The sequence below is a fragment of the Neoarius graeffei genome, chromosome 17 (assembly GCF_027579695.1).
Source record: "Neoarius graeffei isolate fNeoGra1 chromosome 17, fNeoGra1.pri, whole genome shotgun sequence".
Taxonomy (NCBI): Eukaryota; Metazoa; Chordata; class Actinopteri; order Siluriformes; family Ariidae; genus Neoarius; species Neoarius graeffei.
The window spans coordinates 70,464,610-70,483,591 of NC_083585.1; the positions used below are offsets into that span (position 1 = coordinate 70,464,610).

The 18,982-nt window shown below is 51.8% G+C and overlaps 2 protein-coding genes and 1 long non-coding RNA gene across 3 annotated transcripts in view; 2 read left to right on the forward strand and 1 right to left on the reverse strand.

Annotated features, from left to right (window-relative positions):
- Positions 1 to 18,982, forward strand: part of efna2a (ephrin-A2a) — a 179,415-nt gene that overhangs the window by 92,508 nt on the left and 67,925 nt on the right. The gene's annotated exons all lie outside the window — the stretch shown is intronic.
- Positions 1 to 18,982, forward strand: part of rps8a (ribosomal protein S8a) — a 403,017-nt gene that overhangs the window by 80,297 nt on the left and 303,738 nt on the right. The window lies entirely within an intron of this gene.
- LOC132901090 (uncharacterized) lies at positions 2,681 to 18,794 on the reverse strand. The gene is made up of 2 exons (XR_009656834.1): positions 18,665 to 18,794; positions 2,681 to 3,059 (listed from the first exon to the last, which is right to left on the reverse strand). It is a non-coding gene; the product is annotated as an uncharacterized LOC132901090 (long non-coding RNA).

Sequence of the window (18,982 nt, forward strand, 5' to 3'; positions counted from 1 at the left end):
TATTTTACTCTTACACATTCTGCAGGCTTCTATCAAGTGCTAATTAGTTCTTTAGATTGTATTTTAGTTAATTAGCTGCAAATTAATTAATTAATTATGATCTTTCTGCTTTTTTGTTTGTTTGTTTTTACTTTTTATCAGCTAACGTTAGCTTGAACAGTTTGATAGAGAATGTACAGGATATAAAAAGTTTACACACCCCGTTAAAATGATTGGTTTTTCTGATGTAAAAAAATGAGACCACGATAAATAAATTTCAAAACTTTTCCCACCTTTAATGTGACCTATAACCCGTACAATTCAATTAAAAAACAAACAAATCTGTTTGGGAGAAAAACTTAAAAAATAAAAAAATGTACAATAAGCTGGTTGCATAAGTGTGCACACCCTTAAACTAATACTTTGTTGAAGCACGTTTTGATTTAATTACAGTATTCAGTCTTTTGGGGTCGGAGTCTATCAGCCTGCCACATCTAGACTTGGTGATATTTGCCCACTCTTCCTTGCAAAAGTGCTCCAAATCTGTCAGATTGCGAGGGCGTCTCTTGTGCACAGCCCTCTTCAGGTCACCCCACAGATTTTCAATTGGATTTAGGTCTGGACTCTGGCTGGGCCATTCCTAAACTTTAATTTTCTTCTGGCGAAGCCATTCTTTTGTTGATTTTGATGTGTGCTTGGGGTCATTGTCGTGCTGAAAGATGAAATTCCTCTTCATCTTTCTAGCAGACACTTGAAGGTTTTGGGCCAAAATTGACTGGTATTTAGAACTGTTCATAATTCCCTCCACCTTGACTAAAGCCCCTGTTCCAGCTGAAGAAAAACAACCCCAAAACATGTTGCTGCCACCACCATGCTTCACCGTGGGGATGGGGTTCTTTTGGTGATTTGTAGTGGTTTTTTTGCGCCAAACATACCTTTTGGAATTGTGGCCAAAAAGTTCAAGCTTGGTTTCATCAGACCGGAACACATTTTCCCACATGCTTTTGGGAGAGTTAATGTTTTTTTTTTTTCCAAAATTTAGCCAGGCCTGGATGTTTTTCTTTGTAAGAAAAGGCTTCTATCTTGCGACCCTACCCCATAGTTCAGACATATGGAGAACACACGAGATTGTTGTCACATATAGTACACAACCAGTACTTGCCAGAAATTCCTGCAGCTCCAGCAGTGTTGCTGTAGGCCTCTCGGCAGCCTGCCTGACCAGTTTTCATCTTGTCTTTTCATCAAGAGTGGAGGGACGTCCAGTTCTCGGTAATGCCACTGTTGTCCCATATTTTCTCCACTTCTTGATGACTGTCTTCACTGTGCTCCATGGTATATCTAATGCTGTGGAAATGTTTTTGTCCCCTTCTCCTGACTGATACCTTTCAACAATGAGATCCCTTTGATGCTTTGTAAGCTCTCGGTGAACCCTGGCTTTTGCTGGACGATGAAACTGAGTAAATGTCTGAACTTTATTTGGGGTTAATCAGAGTCATTTTAATTGATGGCAGCTGTGAACCCAAAAAACCTGAATACTGTAATTAAATCAAAACGTGCTTCAACAAAAGTATTAGTTTAAGGGTGTGCATACTTATGCAACCAGCTCATTGTACATTTTTTATGTTTTTCCCCCAAACAGATTTGTTTGTTTTTCAATTGAATTGTACAGGTTAAAGGTCACAGTAAAGGTGGGAAAAGTTTTGAAATTATTTATCGTTGTCTCTTTTTTTTTACATCGGAAAAAAACAATCATTTTAACGGGGTGTGTAAACTTTTTATATCCACTGTAGGTGTTGGTGGAGAAAAAGAGGGACTCTCTAAAGTGAATGACGCATGAAATGGAATGATGAATGACAGCTAGTGATTTGAACAATAAATGGTCCCTTGTCGTTCAGATTCTTACAAATGGAATAACGATTGAAATGTAGGTGGAATGACATGCTTTCAGCTCATGAAATGGAATGACATTGTTTCTAAGTGGAATGACATACTTTTAGGTTATGTTGTCAGTGATATCACCTTTTACAAATGGAATGACAGCGTTTTTAGGTGGAATGACATACTATGAGGCAATGTTATTAGTGGTATCACCTATAACCTAACCCTAGAAACAATGTCATTCCATTTGTTAATCTGATATCACTGATAACATTGCCTCAAAGTATGTCATTCCACCTAGAAACCTTATCATTCCATTTGTAAAAGGTGATATCACTGATAACATTAGCTCAAAGTAAGTCAATACATATAGAAACCCTGTCATCTCATCTCATTATCTCTAGCCGCTTTATCCTTCTACAGGGTTGCAGGCGAGCTGGAGCCTATCCCAGCTGACTACGGGCGAAAGGCGGGGTTCACCCTGGACAAGTCACCAGGTCATCACAGGGCTGGAAACCCTGTCATTCCATTTGTAAAAGCTGATATCCCACCAAGCACCCACTTATCTTATCCTAGGGAGGTCTAAAACTAAAGATTTCAATCGTTATTCCATTTATAAGAATCTGAATGACAAGGGACCATTTATTGTTCAAATTTACTACCTGTCATTCGTCATTCCATTTCATGCGTCATTCACTTTAGGGAGTCCTGAAAAGACGTTAGTGTTTGGATGTTTTTGTTGGAGAATGTAAAGTGTTGAATATGTGTGTGTTGAATTTGGGATGCCAAATATTGTCAGGACAAACAGACAAGGACCCAAGAGTGCAAGTTAAACGTAGAATTTATTGATAGCAGGGGAAAGGGAGTTGGGAGGATGTGTGTGAGAAGTTCAGTGGCAGGAGGACTGAGAGGCAGGGATGGCTGGTGGTGACGGCTGAGGTCTCCCATCCAAGTACTAACCAGGCCTGGCCCTGCTTAGCTTCTGAGATCAGGCGGGATCAGGCGTTGTCAGAGTAGTTTGGCTGCAAGCTGACAGCCCTTGGTGTTCAGGTGGTCTCCCAGCGAGCAGGCTCTCAGCAGGCAGACAGGCAGGAGTTTGGGAACAGGCTGAAACACAGTCACGTAGCGAGAATGGAGACAGAAATGCAGGGTCAGGTTACCAGGGCTGAAGAGTTGACGGAGTCGATGCCTTGAAGGGAGGACTGCAGTTTAAATACACACAGGGAAGGGAGCAGGTGATAGGCAACAGCCAATGACAGCCACTGAAAGTCAAATGAGAGTTAATGATGGTAATTGACAGCAGGTGAGCCTGATGGGGAAGGAGCATGCGGGCGTGGCAGGTAATACTGAGTGGAGAGGAGTGGAATGTAAACTGATGAGAGGAAACCACAGGTAGGACCATGACAAATATTAGTGTTTGTTGATGTTTATTGGAGAATGTATCGTGCTGAATATTGGTGTTTGTTGATGTTTTTGAGTGTTTAAGCTAGTTTATTAAATTTTAGCGATATTTTTACATTTTTTATCAGCTGAAGTTTTCCTCAAAAACTACTTGATTTAAAATGAATGCCAATTTAAACTCTTATTTTTTCACCTCCCGTACTTTTCTGTTTTGACTCCGCCCCTGGCCACACCCTGAAACTGCTGTTACCCTGGGTACTTCTCTGTAAAGTCTCATGTGTTCTTTCAGCTCCAGGTTTCTTGTAGTGTAATCCCTGGTTCCTCGATTGTGCAGCTCCCTTGATGTAGTCGTCGTCTCCGCCTGCCTGTCTGATTGATGGTAATGGATTTGTCTGGTGTTTACTCTGTCTGTCGGAGTGTTTAACATCTCACCCTGGATCCTGACTCTGTTTTAATTTATTTAAATAAAAACTACACACTTCCCTCCGGCTTCCATCAGCTACCTGAAACTGAAACACTTCCTGGCAGTGAACTCAATTTTCAGATGTTTATTTTGTGCTTCAGCAAAGTGAACACCAGGGGCGTCACTAGGCCTTTTTTACTGGGACACGTGCCCCGGTAAAAATCAGCTGTGCCCCAGTAAGAAAACGTTGAAAGATTTTCGTAACAAACTAGTTTCTTTGGCAGATCATTTATCTGCTGTAAGTTGTAGGACAGAGTGTGTTTCAAACTTCTATCGCCTCTTCTTTCTAACTAATTTTCTGATTGGTCTGGGAGATTCTCACTGTAAACCCAGCATGCGTGCGGCGTGCCATGAGTCCATTTAGCCTACTGGAGAGAGGAGTCGACTCTGTGGAGGAGTCAGAGAATGGGCTCTGGATGAGTTAAGGTAGCGCGAAGTTTTTGCAACAAAACTAAGCAAACCATATTCTAACAAACCCATTAAACTACATCGAATTAAACGATATTAAATTACTGTTCCAGATGGATATCAGACAATTCTTCTCACAAAGCAGAGACGGGGGCAGGGAAACAGTGAGAGATGAGGAGGAGGGTGAGAGAGGTCAGATTAAGGTTGTAGGCTATGTGATAGTCAGTCATAACTAACCAGCTAAGTTCGTGAATCGTGAGAGTTGAGGTGACACGTTTAGCATCAGCATGCATTAAAAGCCCAAATGCCAACAATACATTTTTTGGGGACTGGGATGTGTTTTCCGTCTCGTTGACCTATTCCTCGCATAACTTCATCCACGAGAGCATGAGAATGATCCACTTTGCATAGGTTGGGGACAGGAACGCTAAGGTGCATTGTGCGGGGGGGGCAGTGCCCCAGTAAAGCTTAATCCCTAGTGACGCCCCTAGTGAACACACAGGAATTACAGCTTCTTTACATCCATCAAACACCGGAACAGGAACAACTGGAGTGTTTGTGATAGAATCGTGTGTTTGTGTTAAAATATTTCACTTCCTGTAGTTCGGTTCACGTTACAGCTCAAACACTGCGATAAACCACTAGTCTGATCATCATCCAATCCAACATCACGGTTTTAAATCCATCAGAATATCTGCTGTCAGCTTTGAATTATAGAGAGACTGATATTAAACACCATATCACACTCCAGTGACGTTAGTGTTTAAGGCTCGGTTATTCAGTGACAGGAACGACGATGAGTGTTTTCTTCAACATTCGGCCTGCCTGTTAGCATCGGTGCAGATTTTTATAGATAAGAGGAGGTTGTTGGTTGTTATTTTTTGGAGAATGTTGCTGTTTGTTGGTGTTTAAATAAAGAATCTTGGTATTTATTGATGTTTAATGGAGTGTGAGGGTGTTTCTTGCAGAATCGTAGGTTGTGATGTACGGTGTTATGCTACAGTGGTGTTTTGGTGTTTACTGTTGTTCTTTTGGGATTATTGGAGAAAATTGCTTTTAATGAACAGTGTTTGTTGGTGTTTGGATTTTTTAAAGATGGCTGTTGAATTGAACTGAGAGTGTTTGGGTTTTATGGAGAATATTGGTATTTGTGTGTGTTGTTTTTTTAATTTTGGTGAATATTGGTGTTCGCTAAAGAATGTAGATTAATTAAACTGATAAAATTGTTTTTATGGTGAATGTTGGTGGTTTTATGTAATTTATTGGTGTTTTATTGTAAAATGTTGAGCTTGGTAGAGTTTGGAGAATGTTTGTTTGTATTTATGGAGAACACTGGTGTTTTTGATTAGTTAATGTTGGTGTTAGGGATTGCAGTGTGTTACAGATTACTGCCTGTTAGCGTTGGTGTTCATTCTGAGTTGTAGGTGTTTAATGGAGAATACTGGTGAATCAAATCAACCTTATTTAAAGGAAGTGTTTAGTGTTTAATGAGTGTTTTGTTTATGAACAGGATTGTTGAGTCTTGAGGATAGGCACATGTGATGGAGTACGTTAGTGTTGATATTCTGTCAGATTGTTCGTCTTTGATGGTAAATGTTGGTGTTTGGAGTATGCTGGTGTTTGATAGGTGATAAGGATGCTGGTGTTTGGAGTATGCTGGTGTTTGATGGGTGATAAGGATGTTGGTGTTTGGAGTATGTTGGTGTTTGATGGGTGATAAGGATGTTAGTGTTTGGAGTATGTTGGTGTTTGATGGGTGATAAGGATGTTGGTGTTTGGAGTATGTTGGTGTTTGATGGGTGATAAGGATGTTGGTGTTTGGAGTATGTTGGTGTTTGATGGGTGATAAGGATGTTGGTGTTTGGAGTATGTTGGTGTTTGATGTGTGATAAGGATGTTGGTGTTTGGAGTATGTTGGTGTTTGATGGGTGATAAGGATGCTGGTGTTTGGAGTATGTTGGTGTTTGATGGGTGATAAGGATGCTGGTGTTTGGAGTATGTTGGTGTTTGATAGGTGATGAGGATGCTGGTGTTTGTTGTAGCTTGTTGGTGACTTGGTGTTTGTGTTTGATAAAGAAAATGATGTTTGTTGGTGTCTCATAAAAGCTTTATAAAGAGTATTTGGTGTTTTTGACAGGTAGTGTTGGAGCTTGTTGGTATTGAGTCCTGGTTCCTGTGTGATCTGTAAAAGGAGGTCATTTTGATGTTTGCAGAGCTTGAAGGTAAAACCATAGGGAAACTGTTACAGCCTGAAACATTCTCGACTCTGTTCTTCTGAGAGAGGGGGAGAGAGAGAGAGAGAGAGAGAGAGAAATAAATCCCCTCTGACTATTCCTCTGAAAGAATCACTCTTCCTCCCTGCCGTCTTTATCCTCTATTTCTCCTCTCTCCAGTCCTTTCCATTTCTCTGTATCCAGCACTTGCTCTCTCTCTCTCTCTCTCTCTCACACACACACACACACACACACCATTTTTATCTCTATACTTTTCAGTCATTTTCATTATCCTTGATTAATTCTATCCATTTGCTCTCGTTTTTTCCTGTCTATCCCTTTATTATACTTTCCTTCTCTCCTCCCATTTCTCGATCTGTCTAGCTGTCTGTATTTATCTTTCACTTCTAATTCTTCTTGTCACCTCTGTCTCTCTCACTATCACTCTGTCTGTTTCTCTCTCTATCTCACTTTCTCTCTTTCCCTTATTATTTTTAGTGTTTGTTGGTGATGTATTCTAATGGAGTTCTCTCTCTGTCTCTCACACACACACACACACACACACACACACATATATATATATATATATATATATATATATATATATATATATAAAACTCAAACCAGGAAATATTTACAGTGTCTTGCAAAAGTATTCACCCCCCTTGGTGTTTGTCCTGTTTTGTCGCATTATAAGCTGGAATTAAAATGGATTTTTGGAGGGTTAGCGCCATTTGATTTACACAACATGCCGACCACTTTAAAGGTGAAAATTGTTGTTTTATTGTGACACAAACAATAATTAAGATGAAAAAACAGAAATCTGGAGTGTGCATAAGTATTCACCCCCCAATCAATACTTTGTAGAGCCACCTTTTGCTCCAATTACAGCTGCAAGTCTCTTGGGGTGTGTCTCTATTAGCTTAGCACATCTAGCCACTGGGATTTTTGCCCATTCCTCAAGGCAAAACTGCTCCAACTCCTTCAAGTTAGATGGGTTGCGTTGGTCTACAGCAATCTTCAAGTTATGCCACAGATTCTCAATTGGATTGAGGTCTGAGCTTTGATTAGGCCATTCCAAGACATTTAAACATTTCCCTTTAAACCACTCCAGTGTAGCTTTAGCAGTATGTTTAGGGTCGTTGTCCTGCTGGAACATGAACCTTCATCCCAGTCTCAAACCTCTGGCTGACTCCCTGCAGATGAAAAACATCCCCACAGATGATGCTGCCACCATGCTTCACTGTAGGAATGGTGTTCTCAGGGTGTTGGGTTTGCGTCACACATGGCATTTCCCATGATGGCCAAAAAGATCAATTTTAGTCTCATCTGACCAGAGAATCATCTTCTATGTGTTTGGGGAGTCTGCCACATGCTGTTGGGAAAACTCAAAATGGGTTTTCTTATTTTTTTTTTCTTTAAGCAATGACTTTTTTTCTGGCCACTCTTCCATAAAGCCACACTCTGTGGAGTGTATGGCTTAAAGTGGTCCTGTGGACAGATACTCCCATCTCTGCTAGTAGTGTTGCAGAGTCAGGGTCCTTCCAGAACAGGTTGATTTATACAGACATCATGTGACACTTTGATTGCATACAGGTGGATCTTAATCAACTAATTATGTGACTTATGAAGTGAATTGGTTGGAGCAGCTCTTATTTAGGGGTTTCATATGAAAGGGGGTGAATACTTATGTGCACTCCAGATTTCTGTTTTTTATCTGAATTATTGTTTGTGTCACAATAAAACAACAATTTTCACCTTTAAAGTGGTCGGCATGTTGTGTAAATCAAATGGTGCTAACCCTCCAAAAATCCATTTTATTTCCAGCTTGTAATGCAACAAAACAGGACAAATACTTTTGCAAGACACTGTATAACAGTTGAAGGAGTGAACGGTATGGTGAATGGGGAGTTGAACGGAGAGTTGAGCGGCGTGGTGAACAGGGAGTTGAATGGGGAGTTGAGCAGCATGGTGAAGGGGGGGTTGATCGGTGTGGTGAACGGGGGAGTTGAACAAGGAGTTGAGTGGCGTGGTGAATGGGGGATTTGAGTGGCGTGGTGAATGGGGGAGTTGAGTGGTGTGGTGAACGGGGGAGTTGAGCGGCGTGGTGAACGGGGAGTTGAGCGGCGTGGTGAACGGGGAGTTGAGCGGCATGGTGAATGGGGGAGTTGAGCGGCGTGGTGAATGGGGGAGTTGAGCGGCGTGGTGAATGGGGGAGTTGAGCGGCGTGGTGAATGGGGGAGTTGAGCGGCGTGGTGAATGGTGGAATTGAACGGGGAGTTGAGCGGTGTGTTGAGCGGTGTGGTGAGCAGTGTGTTGAGCGGGGAGTTGAGCGGTGTGTTGAGCAGTGTGTTGAGCAGTGTGGTGAGCAGTGTGGTCAGCAGGGAGTTGAGCGGGGAGGTGAATGGTGGAATTGAACGGGGAGTTGAGCGGTGTGTTGAGCGGTGTGGTGAGCAGTGTGTTGAGCGGGGAGTTGAGCGGTGTGTTGAACAGGGAGTTGAGCAGTGTGGTGAGCAGTGTGGTCAGCAGGGAGTTGAGCGGCGTGGTGAATGGGGGAGTTGAGCGGCGTGGTGAATGGGGGAGTTGAGCGGCGTGGTGAATGGGGGAGTTGAGCGGCGTGGTGAATGGTGGAATTGAACGGGGAGTTGAGCGGTGTGTTGAGCGGTGTGGTGAGCAGTGTGTTGAGCGGGGAGTTGAGCGGTGTGTTGAACAGGGAGTTGAGCAGTGTGGTGAGCAGTGTGGTCAGCAGGGAGTTGAGCGGGGAGGTGAGCGGTGTGGTGAGCGGGGAGTTGAGCGGTGTAGTGAGCGGGGAGTTGAGCGGTGTGGTGAGCGGTGTATTGAGCGGGGACTTGAGCAGTGTAGTGAGTGGGGAGTTGAGCGGTGTAGTGAGCGGGGAGTTGAGGGGTGTGGTGAGTGGTGTAGTGAGTGGGGAGTTGAGCAGAGTGGTGAGCGGTGTAGTGAGCGGGGAGTTGAGCGGTGTGGTGAGCAGGGAGTTGAGTGGTGTGGTGAGCGGGGAGTTGAGCGGTGTGGTGAGCGGGGAGTTGAGCGGAGTGGTGAGCGGTGTATTGAGCGGGGAGTTGAGCGGTGTGGTGAGCAGGGAGTTGAGCGGTGTGGTGAGCAGGGAGTTGAGTGGTGTGGTGAGCGGGGAGTTAAGCGGTGTGGTGAGCAGTGTGGTGAGCGGGGAGTTGAGCAGGGAGTTGAGCGGGGAGTTGAGCGTTGTATTGAGCGGGGAGTAGAGCGGTGTGGTGAGCAGGGAGTTGAGCAGTGTGGTGAGCGGGGAGTTGAGCGGAGTGGTGAGCAGTGTATTGAGCGGGGAGTTGAGCGGTGTGGTGAGCAGTGTGGTGAGCGGGGAGTTGAGCAGTGTGGTGAGCAGGGAGTTGAGCGGTGTGGTGAGCAGTGTGGTGAGCGGGGAGTTGAGCGGGGAGTTGAGCGGGGAGTTGAGCGTTGTATTGAGCGGGGAGTTGAGCGGTGTGGTGAGCGGGGAGTTGAGCAGTGTGGTGAGCGGGGAGTTGAGCGGAGTGGTGAGCGGGGAGTTGAGCGGAGTGGTGAGCAGTGTATTGAGCGGGGAGTTGAGCGGTGTGGTGAGCAGTGTGGTGAGCAGGGAGTTGAGCGGTGTGGTGAGCAGTGTGGTGAGCGGGGAGTTGAGCAGTGTGGTGAGCAGGGAGTTGAGCGGAGTGGTGAACGGTGTATTGAGCGGAGTGGTGAGCGGTGTGGTGAGCGGGGAGTTGAGCGGTGTGGTGAGCGGGGAGTTGAGCGGTGTGGTGAGCGGGGAGTTGAGCGGTGTGGTGAGCGGGGAGTTGAGCGGTGTGGTGAGCGGGGAGTTGAGCGGTGTGGTGAGCGGGGAGTTGAGCGGTGTGGTGAGCGGGGAGTTGAGCGGTGTGGTGAGCGGGGAGTTGAGCGGTGTGGTGAGCGGGGAGTTGAGCGGTGTGGTGAGCGGGGAGTTGAGCGGTGTGGTGAGCTGGGAGTTGAGCGGGGAGTTGAGCGGAGTGGTGAGCGGGGAGTTGAGCGGTGTGGTGAGCAGTGTGATGAGCGGGGAGTTGAGCGGAGTGGTGAGCAGTGTATTGAGCGGGGAGTTGAGCGGTGTGGTGAGCAGTGTGGTGAGCGGGGAGTTGAGCAGTGTGGTGAGCGGGGAGTTGAGCGGGGAGTTGAGCGGAGTGGTGAGCGGTGTAGTGAGCGGTGTAGTGAGCGGGGAGTTGAGCGGTGTGGTGAGCAGGGAGTTGAGTGGTGTGTTGAGCAGTGTGGTGAGCGGGGAGTTGAGCGGTGTGGTGAGCGGGGAGTTGAGCGGAGTGGTGAGCGGTGTATTGAGCGGGGAGTTGAGCGGTGTGGTGAGCAGTGTAGTGAGCGGGGAGTTGAGCAGTGTGGTGAGCGGGGAGTTGAGCGGAGTGGTGAGCGGTGTATTGAGCGGAGTGGTGAGCGGTGTATTGAGTGGGGAGTTGAGCGGTGTGGTAAGCGGGGAGTTGAGCAGTGTGGTGAGCGGGGAGTTGAGCGGGGAGTTGAGCGGAGTGGTGAGCGGTGTAGTGAGCGGTGTAGTGAGCGGGGAGTTGAGCGGTGTGGTGAGCAGGGAGTTGAGTGGTGTGGTGAGCGGTGTGGTGAGCGGGGAGTTGAGCGGGGAGTTGAGCGGAGTGGTGAGCAGTGTAGTGAGTGGGGAGTTGAGCGGTGTGGTGAGCGGTGTAGTGAGCAGGGAGTTGAGGGGTGTGGTGAGTGGTGTAGTGAGCGGGGAGTTGAGCGGTGTGGTGAGCAGGGAGTTGAGCGGTGTGGTGAGCGGTGTGGTGAGCGGGGAGTTAAGCGGTGTGGTGAGCAGTGTGGTGAGCGGGGAGTTGAGCGGGGAGTTGAGCGTTGTATTGAGCGGGGAGTAGAGCGGTGTGGTGAGCGGGGAGTTGAGCAGTGTGGTGAGCGGGGAGTTGAGCGGAGTGGTGAGCAGTGTATTGAGCGGGGAGTTGAGCGGTGTGGTGAGCAGTGTGGTGAGCGGGGAGTTGAGCAGTGTGGTGAGCGGGGAGTTGAGCAGTGTGGTGAGTGGGGAGTTGAGCGGAGTGGTGAGCAGTGTATTGAGCGGGGAGTTGAGCGGTGTGGTGAGCAGTGTGGTGAGCAGGGAGTTGAGCGGTGTGGTGAGCAGTGTGGTGAGCGGGGAGTTGAGCAGTGTGGTGAGCAGGGAGTTGAGCGGAGTGGTGAACGGTGTATTGAGCGGAGTGGTGAGCGGGGAGTTGAGCGGTGTGGTGAGCGGGGAGTTGAGCGGTGTGGTGAGCGGGGAGTTGAGCGGTGTGGTGAGCGGGGAGTTGAGCGGTGTGGTGAGCGGGGAGTTGAGCGGTGTGGTGAGCGGGGAGTTGAGCGGTGTGGTGAGCGGGGAGTTGAGCGGTGTGGTGAGCGGGGAGTTGAGCGGTGTGGTGAGCGGGGAGTTGAGCGGAGTGGTGAGCGGGGAGTTGAGCGGTGTGGTGAGCAGTGTGGTGAGCGGGGAGTTGAGCGGGGAGTTGAGCGGAGTGGTGAGCAGTGTATTGAGCGGGGAGTTGAGCGGTGTGGTGAGCAGTGTGGTGAGCGGGGAGTTGAGCGGTGTGGTGAGCGGGGAGTTGAGCGGGGAGTTGAGCAGTGTGGTGAGCGGGGAGTTGAGCGGGGAGTTGAGCGGAGTGGTGAGCGGTGTAGTGAGCGGGGAGTTGAGCAGTGTGGTGAGCAGGGAGTTGAGCGGTGTGTTGAGCAGTGTGGTGAGCGGGGAGTTGAGCGGTGTGGTGAGCGGTGTGGTGAGCGGGGAGTTGAGCGGGGAGTTGAGCGGAGTGGTGAGCAGTGTAGTGAGTGGGGAGTTGAGCGGTGTGGTGAGCGGTGTAGTGAGCAGGGAGTTGAGGGGTGTGGTGAGCGGGGAGTTGAGCGGTGTGGTGAGCAGGGAGTTGAGCGGTGTGGTGAGCAGGGAGTTGAGTGGTGTGTTGAGCGGGGAGTTGAGCGGTGTGGTGAGCAGTGTGGTGAGCGGGGAGTTGAGCGGGGAGTTGAGCGGAGTGGTGAGCAGGGAGTTGAGCGGTGTGGTGAGCAGTGTGGTGAGCGGGGAGTTGAGCGGGGAGTTGAGCGGTGTGGTGAGCAGTGTGGTGAGCGGGGAGTTGAGCGGTGTGGTGAGCAGTGTGGTGAGCGGGGAGTTGAGCGGGGAGTTGAGCAGAGTGGTGAGCAGTGTAGTGAGTGGGGAGTTGAGCGGTGTGGTGAGCAGGGAGTTGAGTGGTGTGGTGAGCGGGGAGTTAAGCGGTGTGGTGAGCAGTGTGGTGAGCGGGGAGTTGAGCGGGGAGTTGAGCAGGGAGTTGAGCGGGGAGTTGAGCGTTGTATTGAGCGGGGAGTAGAGCGGTGTGGTGAGCGGGGAGTTGAGCGGAGTGGTGAGCAGTGTATTGAGCGGGGAGTTGAGCGGTGTGGTGAGCAGTGTGGTGAGCGGGGAGTTGAGCAGTGTGGTGAGCGGGGAGTTGAGCAGTGTGGTGAGCGGGGAGTTGAGCGGAGTGGTGAGCAGTGTATTGAGCGGGGAGTTGAGCGGTGTGGTGAGCAGGGAGTTGAGCGGTGTGGTGAGCAGTGTGGTGAGCGGGGAGTTGAGCAGTGTGGTGAGCAGGGAGTTGAGCGGAGTGGTGAACGGTGTATTGAGCGGAGTGGTGAGCGGAGTGGTGAGCGGTGTGGTGAGCGGGGAGTTGAGCGGTGTGGTGAGCGGGGAGTTGAGCGGTGTGGTGAGCGGGGAGTTGAGCGGTGTGGTGAGCGGGGAGTTGAGCGGTGTGGTGAGCGGGGAGTTGAGCGGTGTGGTGAGCGGGGAGTTGAGCGGTGTGGTGAGCGGGGAGTTGAGCAGTGTGGTGAGCTGGGAGTTGAGCGGGGAGTTGAGCGGAGTGGTGAGCAGGGAGTTGAGCGGTGTGGTGAGCAGTGTGGTGAGCGGGGAGTTGAGCGGGGAGTTGAGCGGAGTGGTGAGCAGTGTATTGAGCGGGGAGTTGAGCGGTGTGGTGAGCAGTGTGGTGAGCGGGGAGTTGAGCAGTGTGGTGAGCGGGGAGTTGAGCGGAGTGGTGAGCGGTGTATTGAGCGGAGTGGTGAGCGGTGTATTGAGTGGGGAGTTGAGCGGTGTGGTAAGCGGGGAGTTGAGCGGTGTGGTAAGCGGGGAGTTGAGCAGTGTGGTGAGCGGGGAGTTGAGCGGGGAGTTGAGCGGAGTGGTGAGCGGTGTAGTGAGCGGTGTAGTGAGCGGGGAGTTGAGCGGTGTGGTGAGCAGGGAGTTGAGCGGTGTGTTGAGCAGTGTGGTGAGCGGGGAGTTGAGCGGTGTGGTGAGCGGTGTGGTGAGCGGGGAGTTGAGCGGGGAGTTGAGCGGAGTGGTGAGCAGTGTAGTGAGTGGGGAGTTGAGCGGTGTGGTGAGCGGTGTAGTGAGCAGGGAGTTGAGGGGCGTGGTGAGTGGTGTAGTGAGCGGGGAGTTGAGCGGTGTGGTGAGCAGGGAGTTGAGCGGTGTGGTGAGCAGGGAGTTGAGTGGTGTGTTGAGCGGGGAGTTGAGCGGTGTGGTGAGCAGTGTGGTGAGCGGGGAGTTGAGCGGTGTGGTGAGCAGTGTGGTGAGCGGGGAGTTGAGCGGTGTGGTGAGCAGTGTGGTGAGCGGGGAGTTGAGCGGGGAGTTGAGCAGAGTGGTGAGCAGTGTAGTGAGTGGGGAGTTGAGCGGTGTGGTGAGCAGGGAGTTGAGTGGTGTGGTGAGCGGGGAGTTAAGCGGTGTGGTGAGCAGTGTGGTGAGCGGGGAGTTGAGCGGGGAGTTGAGCAGGGAGTTGAGCGGGGAGTTGAGCGTTGTATTGAGCGGGGAGTAGAGCGGTGTGGTGAGCGGGGAGTTGAGCAGTGTGGTGAGCGGGGAGTTGAGCGGAGTGGTGAGCAGTGTATTGAGCGGGGAGTTGAGCGGTGTGGTGAGCAGTGTGGTGAGCGGGGAGTTGAGCAGTGTGGTGAGCAGGGAGTTGAGCGGTGTGGTGAGCAGTGTGGTGAGCGGGGAGTTGAGCAGTGTGGTGAGCAGGGAGTTGAGCGGTGTGGTGAGCGGTGTATTGAGCGGTGTGGTGAGCGGGGAGGTGAGCGGTGTGGTGAGCGGGGAGGTGAGCGGTGTGGTGAGCGGGGAGGTGAGCGGTGTGGTGAGCGGGGAGTTGAGCGGTGTGGTGAGCGGGGAGTTGAGCGGTGTGGTGAGCGGGGAGTTGAGCGGTGTGGTGAGCGGGGAGTTGAGCGGTGTGGTGAGCGGGGAGTTGAGCGGTGTGGTGAGCGGGGAGTTGAGCGGTGTGGTGAGCGGGGAGTTGAGCTGTGTGTTGAGCGGGGAGTTGAGCGGGCAGTTGAGCGGGGAGTTGAGCGGGGAGTTGAGCGGAGTGGTGAGCGGGGAGTTGAGCGGTGTGGTGAGCAGTGTGGTGAGCGGGGAGTTGAGCAGTGTGGTGAGCGGGGAGTTGAGCGGGGAGTTGAGCAGAGTGGTGAGCGGTGTATTGAGCGGAGTGGTGAGCGGTGTATTGAGTGGGGAGTTGAGCGGTGTGGTAAGCGGGGAGTTGAGCAGTGTGGTGAGCGGGGAGTTGAGCGGGGAGTTGAGCAGAGTGGTGAGCGGTGTAGTGAGCGGTGTAGTGAGCGGTGTGGTGAGCAGGGAGTTGAGTGGTGTGTTGAGCGGTGTGGTGAGCGGGGAGTTGAGCGGTGTGGTGAGCAGTGTAGTGAGCGGTGTAGTGAGCGGGGAGTTGAGCGGTGTGGTGAGCGGGGAGTTGAGCGGGGAGTTGAGCAGAGTGGTGAGCGGGGAGTTGAGCGGTGTGGTGAGCGGTGTAGTGAGCAGGGAGTTGAGGGGTGTGGTGAGTGGTGTAGTGAGCGGGGAGTTGAGCGGTGTGGTGAGCGGGGAGTTGAGCGGTGTGGTGAGCAGTGTGGTGAGCGGGGAGTTGAGCGGAGTGGTGAGCAGTGTAGTGAGTGGGGAGTTGAGCGGTGTAGTGAGCGGGGAGTTGAGGGGTGTGGTGAGCGGTGTAGTGAGCGGGGAGTTGAGCGGTGTGGTGAGCAGTGTGTTGAGCGGGGAGTTGAGCGGAGTGGTGAGCGGTGTGGTGAGCGGGGAGTTGAGCGGTGTGGTGAGCAGTGTAGTGAGCGGTGTATTGAGCGGGGAGTTGAGCGGTGTGGTGAGCGGGGAGTTGAGCGGGGAGTTGAGCAGAGTGGTGAGCGGGGAGTTGAGCGGTGTGGTGAGCGGTGTAGTGAGCAGGGAGTTGAGGGGTGTGGTGAGTGGTGTAGTGAGCGGGGAGTTGAGCGGTGTGGTGAGCGGTGTAGTGAGCAGGGAGTTGAGGGGTGTGGTGAGTGGTGTAGTGAGTGGGGAGTTGAGCGGTGTGGTGAGCAGGGAGTTGAGTGGTGTGGTGAGCGGGGAGTTAAGCGGGGAGTTGAGCGGGGAGTTGAGCGGTGTGGTGAGCGGGGAGTTGAGCGGTGTGGTGAGCGGTGTGGTGAGCGGGGAGTTGAGCGGGGAGTTGAGCAGAGTGGTGAGCGGGGAGTTGAGCGGTGTAGTGAGCAGGGAGTTGAGGGGTGTGGTGAGTGGTGTAGTGAGCGGGGAGTTGAGCGGTGTGGTGAGCGGTGTAGTGAGCAGGGAGTTGAGCGGTGTGGTGAGTGGTGTAGTGAGTGGGGAGTTGAGCGGTGTGGTGAGCAGGGAGTTGAGTGGTGTGGTGAGCGGGGAGTTAAGCGGTGTGGTGAGCAGTGTGGTGAGCGGGGAGTTGAGCGGGGAGTTGAGTAGGGAGTTGAGCGGGGAGTTGAGCGGTGTGGTGAGCAGGGAGTTGAGTGGTGTGGTGAGCGGTGTGGTGAGCGGGGAGTTGAGCGGTGTGGTGAGCAGTGTAGTGAGCGGTGTAGTGAGCGGGGAGTTGAGCGGTGTGGTGAGCGGGGAGTTGAGCGGGGAGTTGAGCAGAGTGGTGAGCGGGGAGTTGAGCGGTGTGGTGAGCGGTGTAGTGAGCAGGGAGTTGAGGGGTGTGGTGAGTGGTGTAGTGAGCGGGGAGTTGAGCGGTGTGGTGAGCGGGGAGTTGAGCGGTGTGGTGAGCAGTGTGGTGAGCGGGGAGTTGAGCGGGGAGTTGAGCGGAGTGGTGAGCAGTGTAGTGAGTGGGGAGTTGAGCGGTGTAGTGAGCGGGGAGTTGAGGGGTGTGGTGAGCGGTGTAGTGAGCGGGGAGTTGAGCGGTGTGGTGAGCAGGGAGTTGAGTGGTGTGTTGAGCGGGGAGTTGAGCGGTGTGGTGAGCAGTGTGTTGAGCGGGGAGTTGAGCGGAGTGGTGAGCGGTGTAGTGAGCAGGGAGTTGAGCGGTGTGGTGAGCGGGGAGTTGAGCGGGGAGTTGAGCGGGGAGTTGAGCGGTGTGGTGAGCGGGGAGTTGAGCGGTGTGGTGAGCGGTGTGGTGAGCGGGGAGTTGAGCGGGGAGTTGAGCGGAGTGGTGAGCAGTGTAGTGAGTGGGGAGTTGAGCGGTGTGGTGAGCGGTGTAGTGAGCGGGGAGTTGAGGGGTGTGGTGAGTGGTGTAGTGAGCGGGGAGTTGAGCGGTGTGGTGAGCAGGGAGTTGAGTGGTGTGTTGAGCGGGGAGTTGAGCGGTGTGGTGAGCAGTGTGGTGAGCGGGGAGTTGAGCGGTGTGGTGAGCAGTGTGGTGAGCGGGGAGTTGAGCGGGGAGTTGAGCGGAGTGGTGAGCAGTGTAGTGAGTGGGGAGTTGAGCGGTGTGGTGAGCGGTGTAGTGAGCGGGGAGTTGAGGGGTGTGGTGAGCGGTGTAGTGAGCGGGGAGTTGAGTGGTGTGGTGAGCAGGGAGTTGAGTGGTGTGTTGAGCGGGGAGTTGAGCGGTGTGGTGAGCAGTGTGGTGAGCGGGGAGTTGAGTGGAGTGGTGAGCGGTGTATTGAGCGGGGAGTTGAGCGGTGTGGTGAGCGGGGAGTTGAGCGGAGTGGTGAGTGGTGTATTGAGCGGGGAGTTGAGCGGTGTGGTGAGCGGGGAGTTGAGCAGTGTGGTGAGCGGGGAGTTGAGCGGAGTGGTGAGCGGTGTATTGAGCGGGGAGTTGAGTGGTCTGGTGAGCGGGGAGTTGAGCAGTGTGGTGAGCGGGGAGTTGAGTGTAGTGGTGAGCGGTGTGGTGAGCGGGGAGTTGAGCGGTGTGGTGAGCGGGGGAGTTGAGCGGTGTGGTGAGCGGGGAGTTGAGCGGAGTGGTGAGCGGGGAGTTGAGCGGAGTGGTGAGCGGGGAGTTGAGCGGAGTGGTGAGCGGGGAGTTGAGCGGTGTGGTGAGCGGTGTATTGAGCGGGGAGTTGAGCGGTGTGGTGAGCAGGGAGTTGAGCAGAGTGGTGAGCGGTGTATTGAGCGGGGAGTTGAGCGGTGTGGTGAGCGGGGAGTTGAGCGGTGTGGTGAGCGGGGAGTTGAGCGGTGTGGTGAGCGGGGAGTTGAGCGGAGTGGTGAGCGGGGAGTTGAGCGGAGTGGTGAGCGGTGTAGTGAGCGGGGAGTTGAGCGGAGTGGTGAGCGGTGTATTGAGCGGTGTGGTGAGCGGTGTGGTGAGCGGGGAGTTGAGCTGTGTGGTGAGCGGTGTGGTGAGCGGGGAGTTGAGCGGTGTGGTGAGCGGGGAGTTGAGCGGTGTGGTGAGCGGGGAGTTGAGCGGTGTGGTGAGCGGGGAGTTGAGCGGTGTGGTGAGCGGGGAGTTGAGCGGTGTGGTGAGCGGGGAGTTGAGCGGAGTGGTGAGCGGTGTATTGAGCGGGGAGTTGAGCGGTATATTGAGCGGGGAGTTGAGCGGTGTATTGAGCGGGGAGTTGAGTGGAGTGGTGAGCGGTGTGGTGAGCGGGGAGTTGAGCGGTGTGGTGAGCGGGGAGTTGAGCGGTGTGGTGAGCAGGGAGTTGAGAAATACCTGACCCCAAAATACAGATACGCTGAAGGCCACTATCAAAGCAACCTGGGCTTCAATAACACCTCAGCAGTGCCACAGACTGATCACCTCCATGCCACACCGCATTGATACAGTAATTCATGGTAAAGGAGCCCCAACCAAGTCTTGAGTGTATAAATGAATCTACTTTTCAGAAGTTGGGCATTTCTGTATTGTAAATCCTTTTTTTGATTGATCTTAGGGAATATTCTAATAATTTGAGATACTGGATTTCTGATTTTCATGAGCTATAAGCCATAATCATCAAAATTAAAACAGGAAAGGCTTTAAATATTTCACTTTACATGTAATGAATATAGAATACAGTATATGAAAGTTTACCTTTTTGAATTAAATTATGAAAAAAAGGAACTTTTTCATGGTATTCTAATTTTTTGAGATGCACTAGTATCGAGGCTGTTGTTTCCTTTAAAGGTGAATTATTTAACAGAAGTGATCACATGACCATATGATGCTCAGTGACTGTGTTTGTAGAGGGGTATAAATATGACAGATAACAAAATCACCTCAACCCTCGGTTCACCGCCGTGGTGTTTAAAGCAGCGCTGGTGTGATCGCAGTGTTCGGATCTTCCGCGCGTAGATACGTCACACTGGACACCGACACCCTGCTGTGACACGTCACACCTCCGGTTGCTGAACGCTGTCTCACAGTGTAAACAAACACACACACACACACACACACACACACACACACACACTGGAGCGGCTTCATTCTGGATTAATTCGGTTCAGTGTAAATCACTAAAGCTGGAATGTTGAGATGCTTCTTTACTCCAATATCACAGAATATCTGTGAAAAAAGGGCCACACACACACACAGGT